Here is a 15727-nt window from a genome sequence, read left to right on the forward strand (position 1 = left end):
CTCACTACCAGCCAGGATGCTCTCTCTTCTACTTTCCCCGAAGGTGGCTTTCCTTCACACCTTTGCTGTGGGCACTGTCCTCTTCCCAGGAGATCTCATCCTCTCCGCCGTTTCACTCCCACTTATGTTCCAAGACTCATCAGGATATTCCTGTCTCAAGCTTCAAAATGGAGCACCCGGCTGCTAACAGCTTCCCACTGTCCCCGGTGGTGCCCACCGCAGGCGTTGGAGCCTGCGCACTCCATGCTCTGCAGTGCGGGCTGGTTCTAGCAACGCGCAGAGAAGGCAACGGGACGCCACTTCCACGACTGGGTGAGAGGGGCTGCTTCCATCTCACTGCCCTCTCTGTTGCCCTCATTTGCTCCACTGCTGTATTACAAGACACTCCATCATGTGGGAACATCCACATGACAAGGAACAGGAGGAGGCCACTGTCCAACAACTCACCAGGACTGACCCTACCAACCACCTGGCGGTGAGCCCCGAGGGGCTCCTCCCCAGTCAGATGGGACCGCAGGCCCTGCCAGCACCGATGGAAGGCTCTCGAAAGATCCGGGTCCTGAGGACCCAACTCAGCTGTGCTGGACTCTTGACCCACAGATTCTGGGAGGTAACGAACATGTGTTGTTTAAGTGGCTGTATTTTACTATAACGAATATTCCAACTTTTTCCCCGGAAATCTCTTCTTTGATGTCCAAACACTCTAAGACAGACATGCTCAGTCTGCACTCAGTGTGCAGCTCCCCTCAGAGGGCCGCTCCCTCGAGGCCCGATCGCAGTGCGGGCGCCACCTCTGCCCTCCTGCGTGTCTGAGTTAGAATTCCGGAACTCCGTCCTCTGATCTCCAGTTAGCCATTATGTCCTGTGGATTTTGATTTCTCCTTGTCCCCTCCCTCGTCGCTGTGAACTCGTCATGTATGTCCTGAATGGTGCCACAGGTTCCAGCCTGCTATTCCAGGCTATCTGTTGCACACTCTGCTGCTGGGGCACTGTTTCCAAATTTGTCCCTGACCCCATCACCCCACTACCCTTCCCACCCCCAGCAATGCACTCAGAAGCTTTGGGAAGAGCCTCAGCGACCTGGGCTTTGGGCACTGCTTCTTATACTTCTCTGGCTCAGCTGGGGTGTCCCTCATTGGAGCCATTGACACAGCTCCCCCAGGTGCCATCTTCTCTCGGAGCCTGGAGGAGTAACCACCGTGACTTCCAAAGGCAGGTTTCCTGGGGTGGGGGAGGTCACGCCCTGCCCTATCCAAGGACTTGAAGGGGTGCGTCTTGTGACACCACCGCATGAACACGAGAAAGCCACCAGTCCTCCTGCAGCATGTCTGGCCGGGGGACACCCTGTCATTGCATTTGAATGTTTTCATTGGTGGGATTTCAATCGGTGTTTTTCTCAGTCCCCCTGTTGTATTTTTGTGATGTCCTGGTCCTGCCTATGGACTCTATTTCTCTCTCTCCTGGGTGCTCCAGGGCCTGGGCCCATGACCCCGCAGCTGTAGAGGACACGGAGCATGGCCCCCACGCTTGGCTCTGCTGTCCTGGAGCCCCAGAGGTCCGGAGAGACTCCTCGGGGTCATCTTGGTCCTGCTGTCCCAGCAGAAACACCCTCTCACCTGGTGCAACAGGTGGGTCCCGAGGACAGGCTGGTGGTGGGGGTCCAACCAAATGGCCATGCCTGTCATCGTCCTCTCCTCTCAAACATCTACAAATATTGTCCCCTCCCTTGATTCCTGCACTTCTTTTGCACCACAGCTGTCTCCGTCTTTTAACCTGACACCATTCCTCCTCTTCTCTTTTCCTGACTATGCAAGTCACGGCCTCTCTCAGGGCTTCTGTTACATATAACTTTAGCCAAATTATATTCTAAATGATGTTGCTCTCTCTTGCTTTCTCTTTCCTACAGTTGAAGGGACAGGAAGCTACTCAGGACAGATGCCAGTGCCCAGGACAGTCCCCACCACTCAGGGCCGGCGATGGCCCTGCTCTCACCCTGACCCTGTCCCCCCGTCTTTGTTCACAGACTGCCCCTTCCTGTGTGCAGGCTCCTAACCAAGGAAAGCAGACCTCTCCTGGCCGTGCGCTGGACATGTGTTCTGTCCTGCCGACCCTGCCAGTGGTTGTGGTTCCTGGGACTCAGGGCCCCCCTAGGAACACCCAGCTCAGCCTGCCCTGTGTCCGCAGCTGTGATCACCAGTGCCTGGCCCACTCAGTCCTCCTCAAGGGCAGGGACACACACCCTCACCTACTTCCCCAGCAGCTGATCAAACCTCAGACCTCAAGGTGACCAGCCAGCCTTAAGGAGGTGTGTGGAGGGACAGGGAGCTATGCTAGCCTGAGGAGTGGGGTTCCACCCTGTTCCCTGACCTCGTGGGGCTCCTCTTCTATAGCAGAGGCAGGAGGAACAAGTACTGCATCTTTCATGCGGTCTCCTGCTTGGTGGTGGGCACTCTGGGCACTTGCTGCCTAAGGTGGGTAAGCGATAGAGCCCCCTCTCTGCAGCTGGGAGGCCACACCACGTGCCAGCAAAGGCCTTCCCTTCCCAGGTCTGGCATGGGCAAAGGGGAGAGGGCTTGTGTTGTTGCTCCTGGAGACCTGCAGCCCTTCAAGGACAGCAGAGCTGACTGACTGCCCTAGTAAACCCCACGGGCCCTGCACCCGGATGGCACAGAGGAAATGCCTCCCATCATGGCTGGGTGCCTGCTCCTGGCACAGACCCCTGACCACATCCTCTGTGCTCGGGGCCTGGTGGGCAGAAGGCACAAGGGTCCAGGCCAGCAGGCCAAGGACACATCAGCCCACTTTGTGTCCTATGGACAGGCACTGTGCCTCGTTAATCCAATGAGGGCCTCCAGCCATTTACTCTGGGAAGATGGGCTTGATGTAGCATGTCCAGGGACAGCTCCATCCAAACATGTTTCATAATCAGGCAGGAGACCAGAGGGACGCTGAGTGCTGCTGTGCTGGAGGGTGAGGCACAGCCCCTCACTGCCCAGGGCACCCCAGCCCTAACCCACGAGGCCCCTAGTCCACAGACTCCCTTCTGGGTTCCCCTCTTTCCTCCCCCTCCCTCCTCCCAGCCCCCTCACCAGTACTTCCTGCTTCCCATGCAGTTGTGGAGTCATTTGCAGTCATGGGCAAAACCAGCGATGCACTTGGTGCAGGCGCTACAATGTTTGGCTTTTGTGCTTGTGGAGGGAAAAATTTAGGAGGAGCAGCCTGTGAGCAACCTGAGCAGGTGAGGGATGCGGTCAGAGCCACCTCTGCCTGGGTGCTGGGAGAAACAGATAGCAGCAGCCCAAGTCAGAGAGGGCCTACCTCCCTGTGGTGCGACGCCTTCCCTGGGCCACACCTGCTACGTGGTGCCAGGGTTTGGAAGTCAGACTAGGTTCCCACCCTGAGCTACCAGGCCTCCCTCACAGGCCACACACTTAGTCCCCAGGATTGCTAGAGACACCAGCGTGTGACGAGCCCTGTGACCAGGTGGCAATAGGGGCTCATCTGAGAATCCCCAAGATAGTGCTGCCCTGCACCTGGATCCGCGTGGGGCAGGGGGGTGGGGACTGTGTGTCTGAGGGCCGCAGCACCAGTCAGCTGCATGAAAACAGCATCTGCTTCTATGAGGAAACAGCACTGCAGGGGCCCTCACAATTGGCTGGAGAATTCAGTGTGGCTGTCTACCAGGTGGGCGCAAGGCCACTGGTGTCGCCTGGCCCCACACCCCAGCACTCACATGGTGACCTCACACAGAGAGCAATACTGATCCTCAGCGACATGATGGTGTTTGGATTGGTTGAAAGGAGGCAGTGGTTGACTATCGCTGTTCTGGTGTCTAACACTTGCTTTGGCTAGATCCGTAGAGACAGACACTAAGTGCAGGATGAGGTGAACCTCCATCAGTCACTCTGTGGGGTGGGCTGACATCAGGAACAACTTAGCCCTAGGCCTGGTCAGCACAGCGCGGGTATCCTCGCCCTGGCACTTGGCCAGGAGCTATGGGCCCAGCTAGTGGCAGGGACCGAGGGAGGCCTCTATTGCCCCCATCCCTCCCTCCAGGAAGGACGAAACAGGGCCTGCTGGAGGGAGGCTTTCAAATGGAAGCCACAACAGGCGAACAGTTGTTCACTAAGGGTGTGGCTCCCACACTCCTCACTGAGGGGAAGGCCTGTGTGCACAGGTGGGAACCAAGCCACACGCTAAAGGCTGGGGGTGGGGGTTCTTCGGGCAGCCAAGACCGTCTGCTGAAAGCATGGGTGGCATTAGGATGAAAGTGTATCACCAAGAAACAAAAGAGGGAGGGAGAGACGGAGAGAGGGAGGGAGGACTCAAACAGCCAATGAGCTGTGGGGTGAGTGGGCGCTCTCCCTCTCTCCACCAGGACCCCTTGGGCCTTCTCCAGCTTTCACTCCCTGCAGGGCTCAGAGGTAAAAATCAAGCCCTCACATCCCACCTCTCCGCCTCCTCTCCCCTGGGGACCAACACACCATCCCCATGGAAACCAAACAGAAGGGGGCGGAAGCACTAGCGTGGCCTCCCATCAGCCCTGCCCTGCTTCCTAGGAACAAGTTCTGTGCCAGGAGGGAAGGAAGGGTTCGTGGTTTACAGGCCCATCTCCAGAAGGACAAGGGCAGCCTGGGCATGGCGGGAAATGCTTCCTGCCTGCACGGTTCCTTCTCTGTGGCTGGGAGGGCGTCATCTGACTCACCACCATATGCAAAAGGCTCCAGAGATTTTGCAGAAGGGTCAACAAACTGGGCAGGCTCTGAACAGGGAGGTAGGAATATGGCTCCATCCCGTGGACCCCTTTCTCAGGCAATGTTCGGTCTGTCATTCTGCCTGCGAGGTTGGCTTCATTGTGGAACCGCCCGGGGGCTCTGGGGCTTGGGTTCATATGTGCAGCCCTGTCTTGACAAGCGTCCAGTCACAAGTGTCCACAATGTGCAACAAGCCTGAGTGGAGGCTGGCTTTGGCCAAAGGTGCTCATTCCTCCCTTGTCCTCTGGAATCCTGGCAATGAGGGCAGACCCCAGCCCTGGGGCCCACCTGGCTATGGAAGCCCTGAGACAACCTAAGGTAGGCGGGTGTGAGGGAGGCACCAAGAGGGTCAGATAGCAAAGCTGGTGCCTGAGCCAGGGGTGGGCCTGAGCCAGGAGGCACTGGGAAGTGGGGGTAGGGAGATGGCTGAGAACCAGCCATGCTCTGGGGGATATATGTGGGGGACAGGACTGACCAGACCCCTCGGGTGCTATGTGGGGACAAGGTGACACCCAGGTCCTTCGTGTGGCCACCAGACCCTGTGGGGCTGGGCATAAGGCCTAAGCCTCCCCTACTGCTGTTGAGCAGACTGTGGCCAGGCTCCTATAAGGGGTGTGGGGCAGCGGGGCAGGTGGCCAGAGGCTGGGCCAGGCCTCACTGTCACAGCTGGTAATACTAATAAGGTCCTGGCACGCTGGTCCCCCTGCACCTGGTCCCTGAAGCCTGAGCAGCACTGTTTGTGTGGTTACTGGGGTAACAGGAGCATGTCCTGAGTGGCAGGACACAGGAGAGTGACAGCCAGCCCAGAACAATGAGACACAGCAGGAAGTGGCACTGTGGCCCAGGTGCAGCCCCTTCCTCCACAGAGCAAGAGTGGAGTGGCCTTTGTCGGGCAGGGTGGCGGTGTTGGGGGTAGACAGCAGGGTGGGTGGCCAGATAGGGCCGCCTCCTAGGCAGCAGGTAAAGCTGGGACCCAAGCCTTTGCCCGCATGTCTACACTCAGCTCACATATGAGAGCATTGCCAGGGGGTGTGGGGACATCACAGTCTACACTAGGGTCCTCAGTCCCAAAGTGGAGGGGCTGGGTCACCTGACCTGGGCCTGCCTGGCCAACCCCGCAGAGCTGCTTGTGCCCAATTTCCCAAACAGTCCCAAACCTGCTAGGCTGTGGACAGGCCATCTCTTGGAGTGTGTCTCCTGGTAACAAAGAGGTGAGGGAAGGGACCCTGCGGTTCTAGGGTAGTGTCCTGCCTAGATGTGGTGGGCAAAGCTGCCCATGGTCTCTGTGGACAGGAAGTCATCCATACCAGGAACGAACAAGCACCCTTTGCACCTCATCTGGGAGGGAATCCCGCATCGTCGGACCAAACACCTGGGCCAGTGTGCAGCACGCAAGCATGTCTGAGTCAGCCCCTCAACACGCAGATCACCCACTGGAATGATTGCTGAGCAAAAGTTGGTCATTTTTTTGCCCAAGATGACCTGGCCCGTTCATGCTCAGTGACCTTTACTGAGGGTGGGCTGAGCCCCTGGAATGGAAAGGTCGAAGGGTAGGTGCCAAGTCCTCAAGTTCCCTGCTTTCACTTTCAGAGGCAATTTTATCTGAGGTTCAACTTTGTAGGAAAGAGAAAAAGGAAGGGGGTTTGTGATCACACTTTCATTACAACTTGGGAGCTGCCTGACCAGCCCTGAGGGCTCACAGGAGCTGTTCTGAGAACAGGCAGGAAGGTCCCTAGCAACAATCTGTGTTTGGTAAACAAACAGCACAGAGGGCGCCAGCCCAGGACACGCCCTCGTCACACTATTAACCTCTCGTCCTGTTTGCAACAGGAAGAGGCGGAGAGCAGGGCCCACAGCAGGCTTCCCACTGCCACAGTCACGTCCCATCTTCCCCTCCCTGGCCAGCCCTGGAATCTGAACCAGACGTGCTGGAGATGCCAGCTTCAATGTCCTCACTGGGACCTTCTCCGCCACATGCCCAAGTTCATTTTCCCTCTGGCCATAATACAGGATGCCCAGATTAAATGAAGTTCCACCAGATTCCAGGGCTTTCCGCACAATGGACCATAGGAATTAGACAGCCAAGAGAAGCCCTGACTCAGAGGGTCAGCCAATACTGGATGCTGACCTCTGCCCTGTACAGAGGTCCACCTTTGTGGTTCCTTCCTTGTTCCCACTGGGGGAGCCCACCTGCCTACCCCAGGGCCATGGGCTACAGCCCCTGCAGGCGCCCCCTCAGTGGCCAGAGCACAGAGCCCAAGTGCAGCTGCCGGGGCCTGAGAGATGTTGCTTGTGGGAGAGGGGGGTTCCTAGTGGTAGGAAACTGGACTGGAAAAAGTGTTTCAAAGGCAGCGTGAGCCCTGGACAGCCAGGAACCCATCTGGGGTCCACCACTTAGGACAACTGGGAGGAGCAGCACAGAATGGGCACTGAGCTACCTAGGGGTGGGGGAGGGCCAGGGCAGGTGCAAGCAGGGAGTGCACGTGAGCCCGACCTCCTTACTGCACCATAAAGCAGATCCGAGCTCAAGGTAACCACTGGACAAAGAACATGGGGCCAAAACAGAGCTGAGTTCTAGGTCAAAAGAGAATGAAGATAATGGGTTATAATCCAGCACATAAGCAGAACCAAGTTAGGGGATGATGAGGTCGTAACCCTGAGGACCTGCAAGTATGATCTTATTTGGAAATTGGGTGTTTGCAAATGATCAAGTTAGGACAACGTTGTCAGGGTGGGTCCTAATCCATATGACTGGTGTCCTTACAAGAAGAGATGAGGACATAGATGTGCACAGACGGATGACCATGTGAGGTCACAGAGGAGGCTGCCATCTACAAGCCAAAGGACACCTGAGGCCACCAGACCTGGGAGAGAGGCCTGGAATGAATCCTCCCTGGAGGATTCAGAGGGAGTGCAGCCCTGCCCACACCTGGATCGCAGACTTCTGGCCCAGAATAAAATTCTTTAAGCCGCCCATTCTGCGGCACGTGTTATGGCAGCAGCCGGGGGAAACTCATACACAGCCCATGGTGCTCCTAAGGGGGGTGCTGGCCTGCAGATGGGCTGATGTTGCAAGAGGATTGAATAAGAAACACAAAACCTCAAGCCGCCCTGATGCAAACCACTGTGATATAAAGGCAGGTGTTTCCTCGCACGCACCGCAGGGCACAGCCACCCAGGGCGGATCTCAGACATGAAATGAATGAGCCACGTTAGGGGCTGACCTGGAAAGCTCTGCGGTGGGAGACACAGTTCCATAGCACCCCCCCGAACAGAGGCTTGGGGGAAGCAAAATTCAGCTGTGCATTGTAAATGCATTAGTATTCTTTTCAAGTTCTTACTAAACTCACTCTTCTTCATTGGACAACACAGATCAAACCCTGTGAATTCTTGGGAAAGATGCAGGGGCCCAGATCTCTACCTCCTCCCTGTTCCCACGGCTCTGCTCCCCACCTGGGGCCCCCTTGCCACCCTCTTGTAGCCAGGTGCACTGTCTGCATCAACCGCAGGTGAGGGGCGGATGCTCCTGTGTAAGCACCTGCACTTCTGGCCAGGACCCTGAGATAGTGAGCCACACAGAGGGCAGATGTGTGTGTGTGGGGAGGGGGGCACCATGACAATGGAGATTGTGGGGTGAGAAGTGGGGAGTAGGAATCAACCCCTTCAGGTGGCTCAGTGTAGAGGACAGAGTGCAGAAGGAGAGGTCTCAGGCAGGCACCTGGAGTCCCCTCTGGAGGGGTGTTTCCAAAGCCCCTCCTCACTCTACACAATAGGCAGGTGCTGCTCTAGTAAAAGGGTACTTTGTAGGTGATGTACTTCCACTCATGTGGCAGCATGGGAATAAAAATGCAAAATGTGGTAACGGCCAAGGTCACGAACATGGTCCAGGATATCACCTGATTTTTGTGGAGGGGCTTCCACCAGCTGTTCACTCTGGACAGGCAAGAGAGGCAGCAATGTCCACTTTGCCCTGCTGGTCATGGGGTCTGAGAGGACCCTGCCACAGTGGTCCATCTGTAAAACTAAGGGGGGGAGTATGGTAGGCCATGGGCCTCCTGTCCACAGCCCCGCACGACTGGGGAGATCCTAAGGGTGGGAATCCACAGCCCGGCATTGTCCAGGACCACTCTTGGTAGCAGAAGTGGCAGGGCTGGGGCTGGGGCTGAGCCTAGAGCCAGCAGTGGGCCGACCACAGGAGAATCAAAGGAAATCCTGCAGAGATTGACCAGGCCAAAGCCACAATGCAGCTGTGGAAAACAGCTCTTCAAGGGTGTGTGGCCCATATGGTCAAGGAACTGCAAGGGGCACCCACCCACCTAACTAGGACCCCAGGTGTTGGCAGCTACCAGGCCCTCGTGGCCAGGGGCCAGCCTATAGTGATGCAGAAGGTGACTAGGCCAAGACGATCAGGAACACGGACCAGGCCACTGCCTGGTAGGAGTGGCTTTAAGCACAAGTCTGCAGCATGTTTGTCAATGTGCACAGACACCTCAGAAGACCCATCAGTATGAGATGAAAGCCCTCATCAGTGCGGGGTCCCCATCCCTGGGGAAACTGAGGTAATACAGGAAAAGCAAACTCTGCTGGTGTGATAAAGTGATGCTTTTATTCAATAAAAATCATCTGAGAATTCTACCTGTAAGTGCCCTTTAAGAGCAGAGAGTTCTGTGCTATTCCTTCTCTGGGGACAGGGAAGGCGTATACCTGGTGACACCCAGGTATGGCAGCTGGGAGGGAACTGTGGCCCAGTCAGGGGGGCAGGAGCCACCGGAAAAGGAAAGGACTTGGCATCAGGGAGGCTGCAGAGCATCTGAGGGTGTAGGAGATGAGGTGAACAATATTTCACAGCCACTACAGGTGGACTTTCAGAAAACTTTGCCACATTATGCCCTATGCAGAGCCCTTTGTTGTCCCTTCAGAATAAATGCACCAAAAATATAGTTGACATAAATGTATTTCTTTGGGAATAGACAGAGATGTTGAAAATACTCTGACTCTTATGAGTTGTGAGTTCTCTTGGGAATTTTCCTGAGGGCAGATTTTGGCTGCTGTCCACTGCTTTTGGTTACTGCTCTGGTTCTCCGGGTGTGGCACCAGGTGGACATGGGGCCACAGTGGCCCCACGCTTATTTGGCTTACATGAGAATCTCAGGGAGACGTGAGAAAATATTATATTTATAACATAAGACCAAGGTACTGGGGGTGGGGGAGAACACAGGAAGGTAATGATAGTATAAGAATGTGATTCACAAATAAAAACAACATGCAGCTGAAAGAGCCAACTAACAGAAAAAACATGACCCCAAATTAAAGTCCCAGGACCTGGAAAGTGACATCAAGGAATTGTTGCTGATCTTGGAAGAGAGAGGTGAACAGGTGACAATTATCAGAGAAAATTTAAGTGACCTGGAAAACAGAAGCTGGAGATACAATATTACCTGTTAGGGTTTCCAGAAGAGGCAACAGAGGGGATACAAGAGAAGAAACAAAAAGATAAAAAGTGAAGAAAGTATGCCTATATTAAAGAAGATTTACAACTTTAGACTTAAAGTATGCTCTAAGAGCCAGACAGGAAGAGTCGGGGGGGCGGGGGGAAGATTACCTACAAAAGATGGATATCTAAAAGTTGTAACTGGCTTCAGATTCTGTAGAATTTAAAACAGAGCAATTCTTCAAGTTCTGATAGTCTTTAGAACCTAAAATAGACACGACCAAACTGTCACTAAGGTGTGAGAGCAACGGAAAGATCTTGGAATAGGTGAGATGCAAAGTACACTGAAAAGGTTCAGGCCATCGAATCTGAAAATCACCCACAGAGGTGAGCAAATGAGTCTGCAAGTACATCTGCAACAAATCTACAATGAAATCAAGTTGAAACACCGCCCGATGACAGAGCTATGAGTCTGCAACATCAGCAAGCATGCTTGGTCAAAGGCAGAGCGTCAACAAGATGACATACGCCAAAATAATGGGTGCGAGGCATAAACTTACCTCGTTTCCTAGGACACGGGTGATCCGCAGGCAGTAGTAGCTCAAGTCCGATGCTCTCCCAGGTGCTGTGTGGGGATCTCCCTGTCGCTGCACTGGGCTATGGGATCTACATGGAGTCTTCAGGAGCAGAGGGGCTGGATTGCAACTCCCGGACCTCGGTGCTGCCCACCTGTATCCCACTCCTCCGCTCGCAGTAGGGTCTGCGTTCATCTCCATTAATAAGAGCCAAGTGTTCTTTTCACCCAGTTTGACATATGTGCAAAAGGGAAAATGTGTATTTTCTAGTTCAAATTCTGATCTCTTGGGAGATCAGATCAGTTCAAAAAAACTGGGACAAAACTCTGGGCACTTCCTGTTTCTTTCTGGGGTGAAATGGGCACAATTAAAGTGGGCTCCCCACGAACACCCTGACTGTCTCCTTGTGTGGACAAAGTGCTCCGTCTGGGGACAGCCCCCTTCCCCTGAGGGGGAGTCAGAGCCATCCACCTCCAGCCGCCCATCCATCCAAATTCGAGGAATGTCTGTTTGGGGCCAGGCCTTCTGGGAAACAGCCCTTCCTACTGGAGACTGAGTTCTACCCTGCCTACTTCACACTTAGAGAAATGAAATGATAGAGCTGTCTTCTCTGCCAATGGCACAGAGCCATTCCTCCACGCTTCTTAAGAGGAAGTATGTCGGAGAGAACCTCAGGGCCAGAATCACAGCACAGCGGAGGCCCCACGCCCCCATTGACAGAGGAACACAGAGGCCAGGCCAGGGGCCCACACGAGCCAGCAACAGCAGACACCAGCAGGCTCATCCCCACTCACCGAGCCCACTTCCCACTGCTGCCATGCAGCCAAACTGGTCAGGCCCAACAGTGAGAGCAAAGGAAAACGCCCTCCTTCCCGCCCCACCTGACACACAGCTTTGATATCGCCGCTGCATGTGAACATAACCGTACCACACACCGCACCCACAACAGCAGACACTCACACACGCCAAACATACATGCACACACCACACACCACCCTTTGGCATCTTTACAACACCATGTCATCGAACACGCACCCCAACGCTTCTGAATCATTATTTTGTTCTGTGTCCTGCTGTCCCGGCCTATCTTTCTGGACTTCCAGAGGTTAAACCTGCTAGTCCTCTGGTGCGAACAGAAGAAGTGAAGCACCTACCTCCCTTGCAGCCAAAACACGCTCTTATTTTCTCAGCTATCAGAAATGTCCTGACTGAACAAAAAGGCACACACACTCTTGCTCAGCCCAGGCCAAACTGAGGAAGACCACCCAACCAGGACCTCTGGATCTCCCTGGTTGACATGGTAACGACAGAGTCCAAGGTACCTCACAAAGCCCAGTCCTCTGGACATGCCTGCTGCCAGTTGTGGGGGTGGGAGACTGGAACACTGTGGAGACCCTGAGAATGAGGCGAGGGGGCGCCGCAGAAGGGATGGGCTGGCGGGCAGCAGCACCCTTCGCCACATGCACTTTGAGATCATTTTACGTGGTCCTCAGTTTTGACTAGATCACTTCCTGTCACAGCCCCTCAGTGATAGAGGTCAGCTCATGGCTCTCCTTGACCTCCTGCTTCAACAGCTCATGGTGGCCAAGGAGTTGGTCCCAACTTTCGTCACACTTGACCCCATCAGCTGTTTTTGCTGCAAGAACTGAGATTCATACCCTCTCCCCAGAGCGTGGGTGCCTCTAGGTCAGACCTGGGGACTGCGGCCTAGACACAAGTGTCTGAGTCTGATGTCCAGCAGGCTGCTCTCTTGGTGGCCACAAAAAGGCCACAGCAGAAGAGCCAGAGAGTGAGGGACACGTAAATATCGTGCGCTGAGTGGGGAGTCACATGCCAGGGAGGGTTTCCTCTGGAGGACAGACAACCAGCGTGGTTCACATCTCCTTTCCTCTTTCTCTGCTTTTTCCCTTGGTGTCTCAATTCTTAAGCTCAGAAAATTTTCAGTTCCCATCTGTGGAGTCCAAGAACTCCTATCTGAAGGCCCCCAAATTCAGGCCAATCACCCACCCCCTCCTTGGTGGGGGTCAGGAGAGTGGATGGGGCATGTCCCTTTTCCGTCTGCAGAGGTGGCATCCCATGGGCTCCACCAGCCTCTGGCAGCAGGTTCCTTCCTGGTAAAGCCACCTGAGCCAGGGTAGCCTCTGCAGTGGAAGGCTGATTGTGCCTCATCCAAAATGTGCTGTGTGCAGCCCTGCTGCCCAGCACCTATGGTGGCCAGGGGTCTATCCCCCAGTGGGCAGCCGAGCCCAGACATACAGAGACATGAGACAGAGAAACCAGCAGCTTACGAGGCTACCTGGGTGGGGCCAGGAGCCCTTTGGAGGAAGGGGCTCTCCATGAGTTATATGTTGCATAACACATGGCCATAGCAGCCTCTCTGGAGAGCCCAGGGACCTCTCTGCTGGTTGGGCAGCTGGGCCCACAGGGCTGGTGCTGAGGCTGACCTCTGGTTGTGGTCAGTTCACTCCACCCAGTCACCTGGCCTCCCCCCACCCTAGCTCCTTTGGGTTTCCATTTCCTCCCACTGTATCAGTGCTACCCTAAAGGACAGCAAAGGAGAAAAGCATCGCTGGGATAACAGGATACTCATCCTGGAAATCTGGGCTGACCACAGATGAGCAGGAGACAGGGCCAGAGAGGCTCTCCTGGGATCAGCAGCCTCAGAGGCCCTGGGAATGAGGGGTCAGGGGGCCTTGTCACCAGACCACCATGGGCAGGCCTGGGCAGGCCCAAGCTGACACCAAGAAAACCACATCCAAGCGAGATGAGAGCCCAAAGACATCCACAGCTGACCAGGCCGCCACAGCAGCTGGGCCTGCTGTCCATGGTGCTGCCTAGGCCAGGCCCTTGTTGCTAGGGTCCCACCAGGTGCCAGGCCAACGCACTACTAAAGAGACCCAGAGCAGACAATGGGGCTGCCTGATGGCCTCAGGCCCCTCAGAATCAAGTCAACAGCACACAGAGGCCACAGGTTGTGGGAGACATAAGAGCCGTGATCACTGGTAACTAAAACCCAGGGCAAGACCCCCTCAGAGAGGGTGGTCAGTCAAAGGCACCTATGCTTTCAAAAGTATGTGACTTTGAGAAAGACCACAGTTCTTGGATGGCCACGGCACAGCTCCTGTGCAGTCAGTGGATTCGCTGCTCAAGTGTTGGTCAGCATGACCTTCATAGTCCTTGACAGTGCTTCCTGGTAACCTAAGATTAATGATGTTTCTGCCTTGGGCGCAGAACATGCTTCTCCAGACACACATGCGGACAGGCCATGGGTGGTGCAGGGTGGCCACACGGCCCTTGCTCCAGGGGCAGGTGATCTCAACATCAGGTGTCCTGAAGGCCAATGGCCCCCAAAGCGTGCCCGTGTGACACTGAAGGAGGCCACCAGGTGTGAAGGATAGGAAATGCACTGCCCCAGAGCATCCTAAGTAGGGCGTTCACTGACCTAGAGCGAGACAGAGTGGCCATTGAGAAATGACCCTACTTCAGGGACATCTTTGCTTCATGAAAATAACTGTAGAAGCTACAAAATCAGGGCCTGCCCACTGTATAAACAGTAGGAAATAGAGATAACAGAGAACCTGCAAAGCCTGACCCCCAGTCTGGGGCTACCAGGGTCTTCTGTGTAGACACACATACAGGGACTTAAACATGATGAACGTTCTGTGGGGCTCACGTCACAGCCTGCTCTTGGCCCCTAACTGCAGCACATTGTCGTCCCTTCCCATGACACAGGTCCACCACACTATTTCACGGAATGCACAAGCACCCATATGTGTGACTGATGAACACACCTGAAATTCAGGTCATCCACGACTCTCCATTATCATAATGCTCTGTGAAGTTGTGTGCAGTTCTGTTGTGCATGTGTCTAAGGTCCCCAAAACACCCCGTCAAGCAAGGGTCTCCACCGCAGGTGAGGGAGGATGGTGTGGACAGGGAGGGGCACGGAGCAGCCACACAGGGGAGTAGAGGTGGGCACACTGCAGGCGGAGCTTAGGTGCTCACCCAAGCGAGCTCACCTGAGCACTCGCACATGCGCACATACCTGGGTACAGGGCTTCCCTTTGGGGTAATGAAAATGCTCTGGATTTGATGGCACAACACTGTGAAAGTACAACGGCAACTGAATTGCATGCTATCAATAGCTAATGGTTCATTTTGTCATATGAATTTTACCAAAAGATTTAACAAAACATTGATATCTTCCATCAGAGGTTCATCCAGTCCTGACTCTGCTTTCATCTTTATTCCCTGTGGGCCTGCAGCTTTCTGAGCGAAAAGGCCTTGGGAATCCCTCTGGTGTCCTGGGCTGTGCCAAGCTGCAGCACAGGTGGGCGCTCAGGAGGCAGCAGCAGCTCCTCCCACTGTTTGCATTGTTGCCTCACCCTGGAGGTGGGGACCACCCTGGAGGTGGGGACCACTCCTTTCTGGAAGGCCTGGGGCTTTGGATGGTGCCATTGTGAGCTATACCGGAAGCTGCCCTGGCAGACATGGAGAACTCAGGCTAGAGAGAGGTAAAGGCTGAAGAAGGCAACTCCAGCACCCTCACTCACAAGATTGGCTGGACTCAGACCAAAATCTGAGCTCCATACATCATCAAAGAAACCGACCTGAGTCCTGCTGAAAAACCCATCCCCCATCCAGAGGCCGGAAATCCAGGTTCTGCGTCTCCCAACACCCTGAAGTTGGATGGCCAATGCAGAGATAAGGGGCTAGGGTGAGGCTGGGGGCAGTAGGGGAGCAATGGCACTGAGGCCAACAGAGGGCCGGCTGCTGGGCTGGGGCAGCTCTGTGGCCTGACTGTGGGGTCATGTTCCTCAGCTTAAGCCTGTTAGGAAACTTTTTCTGCTCCCCTAAGCCACAGCTGCTTCCTGATGCTTCACCTATGACAGGTTTTACTCCGCTTTCACCAAATGTCTGTGGGGCACCCTCATCAACTCCAGTCCTTCTCACTCTGTCCAGCAGTG

The sequence above is a fragment of the Desmodus rotundus genome, chromosome 1 (assembly GCF_022682495.2).
Source record: "Desmodus rotundus isolate HL8 chromosome 1, HLdesRot8A.1, whole genome shotgun sequence".
Taxonomy (NCBI): Eukaryota; Metazoa; Chordata; class Mammalia; order Chiroptera; family Phyllostomidae; genus Desmodus; species Desmodus rotundus.